Below are 12,310 nucleotides of genomic sequence, written 5' to 3'. Positions count from 1 at the left end.
GTGTCTGCTCCCCTCCTCTTTCTCTCATTCAGACGTTATTCTTTTGGCAGGGGGGGGGGGGGGGGGAAATATAGAGATTCTGCCAGCATCTCTTCAGCTGCTTCTTCCCCTCTTGTTTTTCCTGCTGTACTGTAATCCAATGGAATGTCTTCTTCTCCTTTCTTTCTCCTTCTCCCCCTGCGGCGCTGGGTATTGAGAAGGGGTTTGGTGTATAAGTCGCCATTGTTCCTTTGTCTCTTGACCAGTTGATCAGTATTCCAAGCTCCTGCTAATGTGATACTGCACATGGTAATGGTGATGCACAGAGAACAGACCTTAATGTGGCTATTGTGGAGCAACCGAAAAAGAGAGGGAGGGAGATCCCTTTTCCCGAGGACAATGCTGCAGTTTAGGAAACAGGGGAAGGAGGAAGAGGAGTTTTGAAAGGAGGCATACAGCTTCTAACATATTGCTTTATCCCGAAGAGGATAAATATATCTATCTTTCCAGGAGTGTTTGAGGAAGCAAAGGGAAAAAAGTGTTACAAAGAATGGGCAAATGATTCTACTGAAGTGGTCCATTGTTGCATTGAGTGTGTGGCTATTGTACAGTGATGTAGAATATCAGAAGAAAGGACACGTCTGAAATTGGACCCTATTCCCTATAGGGCTCTGGCCAAAAGCAGTGCACTACATAGGGAACAGGGTGCCATTCTCGATGAACCCCGTTGTCTTTGTGTTGAACTTTATTGTCAGTTAACTGGACTCAATCCCCTAGTCGGTTAGGAAGACATGGAGATTCACCTTCTGAAAGTTGCCATGGTAATGGTTAGAGCTGGCCACCTAAAGTATTGTTGCCATGGCTGCGATACGTCGGTAGACATCTTCCCCAAGCTTTTGTGTCTGTGGGAGAGGGCGATGAGACTGTCAGGGCTTTTTACTATGGGGAGTTTCATCTTCTGGATCAGACAATGAATTGAGGAGATGAGAACGTAAAGGTATATGGAAGATATAATTGCCTGTTTTGGGTCTTCCCGCTTTCTCCTTTTATTTTGGTCAATTGTATTCCTCTCTCTCAATTATTCTGCCCCTCATACTTCCTCTAATCCCTCTCCATCTATTTATCTCCCCCCCCCCCCCCCTCTGCCCCCGCATCTCTCGGATTCTCTCGCATTTAAATGCGGAAGATACATTCAGTTGATACATTTAATTAAATAAGATTAGAAAAAGAAATAAACAACAAAAATGTACATGGATGATGGTTACGCTATGTATCGCTTGTAAGTGATGTACAATGTATATACTTCAGGGAACTAAAGGTCATTGGGATGTCCCTCAGGTTATGGAAATCACCCAGAATAATTCCCAGCTTTATGTCATTATCAAAAGCACAGAAGTTGGGAATTGATTGATCTTATTTGGGAGTATTTCTTACAGTAGAGGAGAAAGTGCATCTCTGTCTCTACCTCCCCTGTAGTGCAGTGACCACATAGCGTTCCTCTTTGGGAAGCCATGTCTTTTTGCATGGCCCTTTTCGATAGCCTACTGGTGGTCGCTGAGCCTGTGTTTGGTCAGGATCTGTCTCTGTTTTGTATCTCTGACAGAGTAGAGATATTCTGACAATTTGTATTCTCTTTTGAGGGCCAAACAGCAGTTTAGTTTATTCTTTGTTTTTGTTAAGGAGTTTTTAATTTCTGTAACAATTTGATTGATTTCCTTGTGTGTTTTGGGTAATAGGGTTGTTTTTAATAGCTGACCTCTTCTCAGGGTTCCTCTGTTGGGTTTCTAGTGCTTTGAATAGTAAGGATTTTGGGGCTTCATTTCAAATGGTGCCAAAATGTTTATATTTACAATTAAAGGGAATCTTCAGAGTCCAGCTCTGCATACATTATTTGGTATTTAAATATATATATATATTTAGGATAATTCTGCAGAATTCTGTATGTTGATTTTCCTTTGAGTTTTTAGCCCAATGCTTATGATCGTAATTACAGATTGGACTCCAAACCTCGCTTCCATTTAGTGAAATTGGTCAAATTACACTGTTGACTATTTTGTACCATATTTGGAGAGGAATATTTATTTTTGAGAATTTACTTTTTAAGGAGTAAAATGCTTTACAGGCTTTTTATTTGAGTGGATTCACTGCCAGACCAAAACCTACTAGAAGCACATATTTTTAGTCCTAGGTAGTTGTACCATTGGGCATGTTGAGCCATGGTATTTCCAAATTTGAACAAGTGTCTGCTGCTTTGATTCCTGGCATTTTTCTGGAAAATCACAACTTTGGATTTCCAAAACTTTTTGTGTGTTTTGTCCAATTTTTTTATAGTATTTTTTATTTTTAGTCCCAGCCCCCATCCCCGCAGGAGGCCTTTTGGTAGGCCATCATTGTAAATAATAATTTGTTCTTAACTGACTTACCTAGTTAAATAAAGGTAAAAAAGGGAGAAATTATGCTTTATTCCCAAATAATGTTAAGTTGTTCCTGTAGTTGCTCTGTTGGTGACAGTAGGCCAAGGTCATCTGCGTAGAGCAGGAATCGGACTTCATCTTTGAGGGTGAGTCCATGGGCTGCAGATGTAGACGTTGAACAGAGTTGGACTTAAACTGCACCCTTGTCTCAACCCTCGCCCTTATGCAAAAAACTGTTATTTTATTGTTCAGTTTAATACTGCTTGTGTCGTTAGAGTAAATAGATTTAATGATGTCGTATACTTTACCCCCTCTTTCTCTCAACCCCGCACCTCTCTGATTCAGAGGGGTTGGGTTAAATTCGGAAGACACATTTTGGTTGAATGCATTCAGTTTTGTAGCTGACTAGGTATGCCCTTTCCTCTCTCTCTCTCTCCCCCCTCGTCTCAGTTAGAGATAGCAGGACTATTACAGACAGAGGTACCAAAAGTACCCTGCCCCTGCAAGTTACTGGATGTTCATAGAACACTCCTTAGATATGTGGAGACCTACTCTACTGTGTCCCTCGTCTGTCTCCCAGCTGACAGACCGACACACCACTGATACTGGCAGTTAGAGGGAGGAGTGTTTAGTATCAACTCTGCTGCTGTGGAGCCTGGTATTACCTGGAGTGTGAGGGAGGGAGGGAGGGATGGAGGGATGGATGGATGAAGGGGAAGGGGGAGGGGGGTAGTGTGTGTGGGAGGAACATCTGTTGAGAGCAGCGACCGAAACACGATCTGAACTGCTAGCTAACACATACACTCACACAGATAAGTAGAAAGGTGTGCTTCCAGTGTGTGCGTGTGTGATTGTGTATGTATGTGTGTCTCGCAGCCCCTTGCGCAGGCCTTGAGAGAGTTGTTGAGAGGCTGGAGATTTCCTCTGGAGCAGCTGAAGGAGAGGCAGACAAACTAGAGCTATATTATTGAGCCACTAGTACCATGACACACACACACACACACAAACTCAGGTACCCCCCCACACACACACACACTCCTCCCTCAGCTGTGTGATCCAGCTCCGTTCTGAAGCCTCTCACACCTGTCCCAGTCTCATGCACAGGTCACTATTGATTTATGGATTTAGGAGCTTCCCCTGACACCCTGCCAAAAGCCCTCCAAATACACCCTCTCTTTCTTCTCCTCCCTCCCTCTGTCTCTCTCTCTCTCTCTCCCCTCCTCTCCTCTCTCCTGCTCTTCTTGTTGAGTTGTGCCTCTTCAGTTCAAAGTTCTGTGGTGAGGCGTGTCTAGCTTAGGAATGGCTCAGAGAGCTGGAGTCTAGCGCTATACCCATCACTTTCAAACTGAAGAGAGGGGATAGAGGGATAGAGGGAGGACAGGAGAGGGGATAGAGGGAGGACAGGAGAGGGGATAGAGGGAGGACAGGAGAGGGGATAGAGGGAGGACAGGAGAGGGGATATAGGGAGGACAGGAGAGGGGATAGAGGGAGGACAGGAGAGGGGATAGAGGGAGGACAGGAGAGGGGATAGAGGGAGGAGAGATAATATAGAGGAGGGAGGACAGGAGAGGGGATAGAGGGAGGTGAGGAGAGGGGATAGAGGGAGGGAGGAGAGAGAATAGAGAGGAGAGGAGATATAAGGAGGCGAGAGACTATAGAGCAGAGAGAAGGCATAGCGGGAGTAGAGAGAATATAGAGCAGAGAGAAGGGATAGCGGGAGGAGAGAAAATATAGAGCAGAGAGGAGAAGGGATTGGGGTCCAGTAATCCAGACTAGTAATATGACAGCTGTGATACCTAATAGTACAGATTTTATAGTACTAACTAAAATAGTATAGTGCCATCATCATTGAACTGTATTATTCCCTGTAGTACTCCTGGGTATGATGTCATGCATGCCTCTAAGTGTGTGTGTGTGTGTGTGTGTGTGTGTGTGTGTGTGTGTGTGTGTGTGTGTGTGTGTGTGTGTGTGTGTGCTTGCGCGTGTAACACAAGAAGGGTTTCCAGCTGACCATTGATTGACATGTGACACCATTGTATGTGCGCGTGCGCGTGACGTCATAGCTGTGTGTCATGTGTCCACATTACAATTTTTGTTCACGAGTGTCCAATTTCTATTGGTGCGTGTGTGTGTGTGTGTGAGACAGCGCCTCTAAGCCCCTGAACCTACATCCCATTTAGGTGGTCTTCTGTATGTTTTTACATCTATTGAATGATGCAGGACCAGTTAGAGCAGAAGGCGACAGAGCAGGACGTATGGCGCAGTGTGTGTCGGTGTGTGTCGGTGTGTCGCGTGCCTCTGCTGTCTCACAAGTTAGGAGTGAGTCAGAGGAAAAGTCTTTGAAGTATTCCGCCCACCACTCTGCACTCAGCAATGAATACATACAATGGACGAACACACACACACACACACACACACACACACACGCACACATATTTCAGCTCTGAGCAATGGCAGAATAAGCCGGGGGATATTTAACTTGCTGATATCGGAGAGAAAAGAATGAAGAGAGAGCGAGGGAAGAGAGGAGTACGGGAGTACCGATGAATAGTTGGAGGAATGGCAGTGGACTGAAGACACAGAATATCACAGTGGAACCACTTTCCGCACTGCACCCTCTCCGATGGGGACACAGACGATGTGGTGAACCCATTTCCATACCACACCCCTCTCCATAGCTCCCTCTGCATGAAACTCACCGCTACCGTTATGGAGGAACGTAGACCGTTGTCGCCTGTTTCAAGACATTCTGGCAGAACCCGTTTTCTCATCACACTTCAATGTTTTTTGTTGTTGTTTTCTTATGCAGACAGTTGGACAAGTGAGAGGAGAGAGTGTTTCAGGTGCTTGCTGGTGTAGTTCTAAATAGATGTCATATTTTATACGTAAAGCTTTGTTAAAGGTCTGTGTAATATGTGGAATACCGACGTGTCACACGGGAATGCCGTCTGTCCCTAAACAGAGTAAACAGAGAGCGCGAGCATAAAGAGATATCTTTATATTTTTGAAACCTTTATGATTGCAATGTTTACTGTTCATTTTCAATCGTTTTTTTTTGTTGTTGCTGTTTTTGGTTCCTTCTTGTCGGTGTATTTCACTTGCTTTGGCTTGCTTTTCCCATGCCAATGAAGCCCCTTTCCCCATGCCAATAAAGCCCCTTTTCCCATGCCAATAAAGCCCCTTTTCCCATGCCAATAAAGCCCCTTTTCCCATGCCAATAAAGCCCCTTTTCCCATGCCAATAAAGGCCCTTTGACACTTGCCTCCTCTTCTGTTTCTTGCCTTGCCTCCTCTTGCCACTTGCCTCCTCTCCCCTTAACTTCTAAGAGTTAGTCACTCGTTCTTCTCTTCGTTCTTCTTCCACAATTAAATATTCAGGAGATGACGGAGGAGGGGGGGGGGGGAGTGAAAGAGAGACAGAGAGAACAGAGTTTGTAGAAGTGTGTGTGTGTGTGTGTAACACTTTTTACTCATTATTCTCCCAGGCACCCAGTGTGTGCTCTGAATGGGGGAACACCTCCTCTCCTCCCTCCTTTTCCCCTCTCATATTCTCATCCTCCTCTCACTCACTCACTCCTTTTATCTCCTCTTTGTTCCACGAGAGTTGTGTCAAAGTCTATGGGACTGAAGACACCCCCCCAATACCTTGTCTTGTTGTTCTGCTCCTTGCTCTCCTCCTATCATAATCTCCTATCTCCTAGTGTGAATGGATTAGGTGGTGTAGTGTATCCGGTCCAGTTTTAGCAGATCTGATTGTCTAGAAGTGGCCATTGTCACGTTAGCTACGCACACACACACCACTCTGTTATGTCAGAATACCCTGGGGGTAAAAGGAAGTTCGAGAGAGGCTGTGGTCACAGCGATCAGTTGGTTACATCATCTCTCCTGTCTCTCTCTCTGTGGGTGGTGCTGTCAGGTAGCGTATTTCCTGCTTCAAAGCATCTCACTCCCTCTTCCTTTTCTCTCATCCTTTTCCCTCTTTTTACCTTCGGAGTGTCACAGTGACTCAAAGGTGTGTGTTTCCACTAACAGCCTTGACCATGTCTCCTGGGTCTGTCTGTCTGTCTGGGGGATGAAAAGGTGTCCTCACGTCTAGGGGAAATGACACGGCACCGGCAACCCATGTGACAGATCCAGCTGATGGGAGGGAAAGGGGTTGACTGGTTGTCTGGTGTCCTCACACTTATACACCCAGTCAGCATGTCCACAATGAGTACAATTCCACCGCTGCCACCAATGAACCACTGAAAGGCTCTCTGATGCTGCAGGATCTTTATGTAAAGTGGGATGTCATCACACTCGTCTGATGTACTGGGCTTTCCTGTTTCAGACTATGAAATTCTATGCAGTCCTTGGTTCACCTCGAAGTGTGGGGAGGTCTACATTCTGGTTTTAGTTGACTTCAGTCCATGTTCTGCCCACAGCTGGCCTGGATTCTGTTATTGGTCACTCCCATTTAGAAACCAGTCTGCTATTGGTCACTCCCACTTAGAACACCCTCTGCCATTGGTCACTCCCACTTAGAACAGCAGTCTGCTATTGGTCACTCAAATTAGAACACCAGTCTGCTATTGGTCACTCCCACTTAGAACACCAGTCTGCTATTCATCACTCCCACTTAGAACAGCAGTCTGCTATTGGTCACTCCCACTTAGAACAGCAGTCTGCTATTGGTCATTCCCACTTAGAACAGCAGTCTGCTATTGGTCATTCCCACTTAGAACACCAGTCTGCTATTGGTCAATCCCACTTAGAACACCAGTCTACTATTGGTCACTCCCACTTAGAACAGCAGTCTGCTATTGGTCACTCCCACTTAGAACAGTAGTCTGATATTGGTCACTCCCACTAAGAACACCAGTCTGCTATTCTTCACTGCTACTTGTGTTCTATATTCAGATCTATGGAGGAACATCTGCTATCTTTATTGATCGTTTTTCCTCTCTCTCTATTTCTCTCGTTCGTTATCGGGGTGATTTATTATGTGGGTGTAGCGTCTGCTTTTATGACTGAACAGATATGATCCGTAGCTGTTGTGTCTCTTTCTGTTTCTGTCATCAAGTGTGAATTGATGAGAGGGCTGAGTGTTGCATCATCTCGTTGAGTCTGTGATCTGAGTGAACAAATATGGGTTGTGCCTGGTAAATGTGGAGCTCATTTCCTGGGTGTCATAGTTAGGCCTGTCACATGCATGATCATATGAAGTTTGTGGGTGCTTTGACTTGTGGTGATGATGATGATGATGCCTCTTTCCCTATCCCCCCCCCCCTCCTGCTCTCCCTCTCCTTCCCTCTCTCTTCCTCTTTCTTACCCAGTTACTTCTATAAATAGGTTTTGAAGTCAGGGGCTGTGCATTGTAACACTACACTGCCTTCCTTTACACAGAGAGAGAGAGAGAGAGAGAGAGAGAGAGAGAGAGAGAGAGAGAGAGAGAGAGAGAGAGAGAAAAAGGGGGGTGGAGGGTAAAGTGGAACGCATAGCAGCGTTGAAAGATATATAGAGTAAGAATGACTTTGCTTATAGTCACCACTCGACTGGTTTCAATTATGGGCTGTAAACATTGATTATGTCTCCCTCTCTATTTCCCCCTATCCTTCTTTCTCTCTTTCTTCCCTACTCCCTCTCTGCATGTCTGTCTCCTCATTTTCTCCTCTCTCGCTCTCGCTCTCACTCTCTCTCTCTCTCTCTCTTTGGTATTTCCTGTTCTTGGTCATGTGGTGTGTGTGATCCACCCGGGCTCTGAAGTGAAGTATGTGAAATGTGATCGGTTGCCTTGGCGACAGCAATGCCCCAGCCAGAGAGAGTGGCAGGAAGGAAGCAGCAACCCACAGGAAAAATCACTACAGTACATACTACAGTATACTACAATGCACAAAACACTACATTATGTACTATAGTATATACTACAGTTTTATTTGACTACAGTATTCATAGTATAGTTAACTGTATTCTACACTATACACTAAAGTCCAAGTCTGCAAAAACACTAGATACTGTAGTGAAATAAAATGAGTGTTTTTGCAGACTTTACTGTAGAATTCACTGTAGTATTCTTGCTGACATTTCTGTAATATTTCCTATGGTGTTTTTGTTTTATTATTCTCCTTCAGGAAACCAACTGGATAAATACTGAAAGAACACATTTTCCATAACCTGTAAGTAGATTGGTCTGGGTTCTGAAGGGATAGTTCACAGCTTCTGCTCTTTTTCTATAACCTGTAGGGAACAAAATATATGGTCTATACTTGGCATGTAGGTTTCTCACTTATGGGTGGCACAAATGTGGATTATGGGGGAGGGGAATGGGCTGGGTATATGTAAATTCAATGCTGTAGTATTTACTATAGTTAAAAAAGTGTCGTGTTTTTGCGGACTTTACTGTAGTGTTCATCACAGTATTTTAAAAAGAAAAGGTTAATACTGTAGTATTTGCTATAATATTCCACAGTATGCTACATAAAGCCTTCTATAATAAGTACTACACATGATTGAGTGATACTACAGTGTGTATTATAGTATTCTACAGTATACTACAGTTTACTTTAGAATGCTATGTAAGTACTGTGGTATTCTATAGTAAACTGTCATATTTGTTCATATGGGAAGCCACACAGACATTCCTTTAGAGGAGGGGGAGAGAAAAAGATGGAGAGAGAGGGAGATAAAAGGGAAACAATGAAATCATTGAAGGATTCTGCCCTTTTTTAAGAACCCTTGAATAATTCAGCCACTCTACTTGAAGTAAAACTCCTTGTTTAGAACCTCTCCTCTTTCTAAAAAGGACTTTGTTATTTCTGACAGCTTGTTTCCCAGACCTCTGCTCCTCCATTTCTGTTACACAAGCCTGACAGCTCCCTGTGTGTCTGTTGCTTTGCACGACAGAGGTTGTGGCCTCAGAACAGGCCAGGGGCCCAAGTGGAAAGGAACATCACATTTCTGCTTGAAATGGATAGTGCAGCCTAAAATCTGAGTTGATCAGTTACCTCAAGATCCTGTCCATATTTTGTATACTGTCGACAGAGTCCTAGGAATTCATCTCGGGAGATTTGTACAGCAAGATGCCACATTTGAGTGAGTGAGTGAGTGAGTGAGTGAGTGAGTGAGTGAGTGAGTGAGTGAGTGAGAGAGAGACTCATGTGTGAAATATATGTTAACATTGCCAAAGCACGTGAAGTAGATAATAAACAACAAAAATGAACAGTAAACATTACCCTCAAATGTCATATTATGGCTATGTACAGTGTTGTAGCGATGTGCAAATAGTTAAAGTACAAAAGGGAAAATAAATCAACATAAATATCGGTTGCATTTACAATGGTGTTTGTTCTTCACTTGTTGCCCTTTTCTCGTGGCACAAGGTCACAAATCACGCTGCTGTGAGGGCACACTGTGGTATTTCACCCACTAGACATGGGAGTTTATCAAAATTGGGTTTGTTTTCGGTTTGTGGATCTGTGTAATCTGAGGGAAATATGTGTCTCTAATATGGTCTTACATTTGGCAGGAGGTTAGGAAGTGCAACTAGTTTCCAACACATTTTGTGGGCAGTGTGCACATAGCCTGTCTTCTCTTGAGAGCCAGGTCTGCCTACGGCGTCCTTTCTCAATAGCAAGGCTATGCTCACTGAGTCTGTACATTAGTCAAAGCTTTCCTTAAGTTTAGGTCAGTCACAGTGGTCAGGTATTCTGCCACTTTGTACTCTCTGTTTAGGGCCAAATAGCATTCTAGTTTGCTCATTTTTTTTGTTAATTCTTTCCAGTGTGTCAAGTAATTATCTTTTTGTTTTCTCATGATTTGGTTGGGTCTAATTGTGTTGTTGTCCAGCTTGCTTAGGGGACTCTTCTCCAGGTTCATCTCTCTGTAGGTGATGGCTTTGTTATGGAAGGTTTGGTAATCGCTTCATTTTAGGTTGTTGTAGAATTGAATGTCTCTTTTCTGGATTTTGATAATTAGCGGGTATCGGCCTAATTCTGCTCTGCATGCATTATTTGGTGTTTTACGTTGTACACAGGATATTTTTGCAGAATTCTGCATGCAGTCTCAAATTGGTGTTTGTCCCATTTTGCGAATTCTTGGTTAGTGAGCAGATCCCAGACCTCACAACCATAAAGGGCAATGGGTTCTATAACTGATTCAAGTATTTTTTGCCAGATCCTAATTGGTATGTTGAATTTGATGTTCCTTTTGATAGCATAGAAGGCCTTTCTTGCCTTGTCTCTCAGCTCGTTCGCAGCTTTGTGGAAGTTACCTGTGGCGCTGATGTTTAGGCCGAGGTATGTATAGTGTTTTGTGTGCTCTAGGGCAATGGTGAATAGATGGAATTTGTATTTGTGTTCCTGGCAACTGGACCTTTTTTTGTAACACCATTATTTTGGTCTTACTGAGATTTACTGTCAGGGCCCAGGTCTGACAGAATCTGTGCAGAAGATCTAGGTGCTGCTGTAGGCCCTCCTTGGTTGGGGACAGAAGAACCAGATCATCAGCAAACAGTAGACATTTGACTTCAGATTCTAGTAGGGTGAGGCTGGGTGCTGCAGACTGTTTTAGTGCCCTCGCCAATTCCTTGATAAGCTGTTTAAAGGCACATTCAACTTATTGTATGTAAACTTCTAACCCACTGGAATTGTGATACAGTGAATTATAAGTGAAATAATCTGTCTGTAAACAATTGTTAGAAAAATGACTAGATGTCCTAACCAACATGCTAAAACTATAGTTTGTTAACTAGAAATTTGTGGAGTGGCTGAAAAACTAGTTTTAATGACTCCAACCTAAATGTATGTAAACTTCTGACCTCAACTGTGTATACAGTGCCTTGCGAAAGTATTCGGCCCCCTTGAACTTTGCGACCTTTTGCCACATTTCAGGCTTCAAACATAAAGATATAAAACTGTATTTTTTTGTGAAGAATCAACAACAAGTGGGACACAATCATGAAGTGGAACGACATTTATTGGATATTTCAAACTTTTTTAACAAATCAAAAACTGAAAAATTGGCCGTGCAAAATTATTCAGCCCCCTTAAGTTAATACTTTGTAGCGCCACCTTTTGCTGCGATTACAGCTGTAAGTCGCTTGGGGTATGTCTCTATCAGTTTTGCACATCGAGAGACTGGCATTTTTCCCATTCCTCCTTGCAAAACAGCTCGAGCTCAGTGAGGTTGGATGGAGAGCATTTGTGAACAGCAGTTTTCAGTTCTTTCCACAGATTCTCGATTGGATTCAGGTCTGGACTTTGACTTGGCCATTCTAACACCTGGATATGTTTATTTTTGAACCATTCCATTGTAGATTTTGCTTTATGTTTTGGATCATTGTCTTGTTGGAAGACAAATCTCCGTCCCAGTCTCAGGTCTTTTGCAGACTCCATCAGGTTTTCTTCCAGAATGGTCCTGTATTTGGCTCCATCCATCTTCCCATCAATTTTAACCATCTTCCCTGTCCCTGCTGAAGAAAAGCAGGCCCAAACCATGATGCTACCACCACCATGTTTGACAGTGGGGATGGTGTGTTCAGGGTGATGAGCTGTGTTGCTTTTACGCCAAACATAATGTCTTGCATTGTTGCCAAAAAGTTCAATTTTGGTTTCATCTGACCAGAGCACCTTCTTCCACATGTTTGGTGTGTCTCCCAGGTGGCTTGTGGCAAACTTTAAACAACACTTTTTATGGATATCTTTACGAAATGGATTTCTTCTTGCCACTCTTCCATAAAGGCCAGATTTGTGCAATATACGACTGATTGTTGTCCTATGGACAGAGTCTCCCACCTCAGCTGTAGATCTCTGCAGTTCATCCAGAGTGATCATGGGCCTCTTGGCTGCATCTCTGATCAGTCTTCTCCTTGTATGAGCTGAAAGTTTAGAGGGACGGCCAGGTCTTGGTAGATTTGCAGTGGTCTGATACTCCTTCCATTTC

At 43.7% G+C, this 12,310-nt stretch overlaps 1 protein-coding gene across 5 annotated transcripts in view; it reads left to right on the top strand.

The window, feature by feature from the left end:
• Positions 1 to 12,310, top strand: part of LOC139374956 (forkhead box N3) — a 111,583-nt gene that overhangs the window by 82,403 nt on the left and 16,870 nt on the right. The gene's annotated exons all lie outside the window — the stretch shown is intronic.

This window comes from Oncorhynchus clarkii, chromosome 19 (genome assembly GCF_045791955.1).
Source record: "Oncorhynchus clarkii lewisi isolate Uvic-CL-2024 chromosome 19, UVic_Ocla_1.0, whole genome shotgun sequence".
Taxonomy (NCBI): domain Eukaryota; kingdom Metazoa; phylum Chordata; class Actinopteri; order Salmoniformes; family Salmonidae; genus Oncorhynchus; species Oncorhynchus clarkii.
The sequence above is the reverse complement of the archived record's forward strand: the minus strand, read 5'-3'. Positions and strand labels throughout refer to the sequence as shown.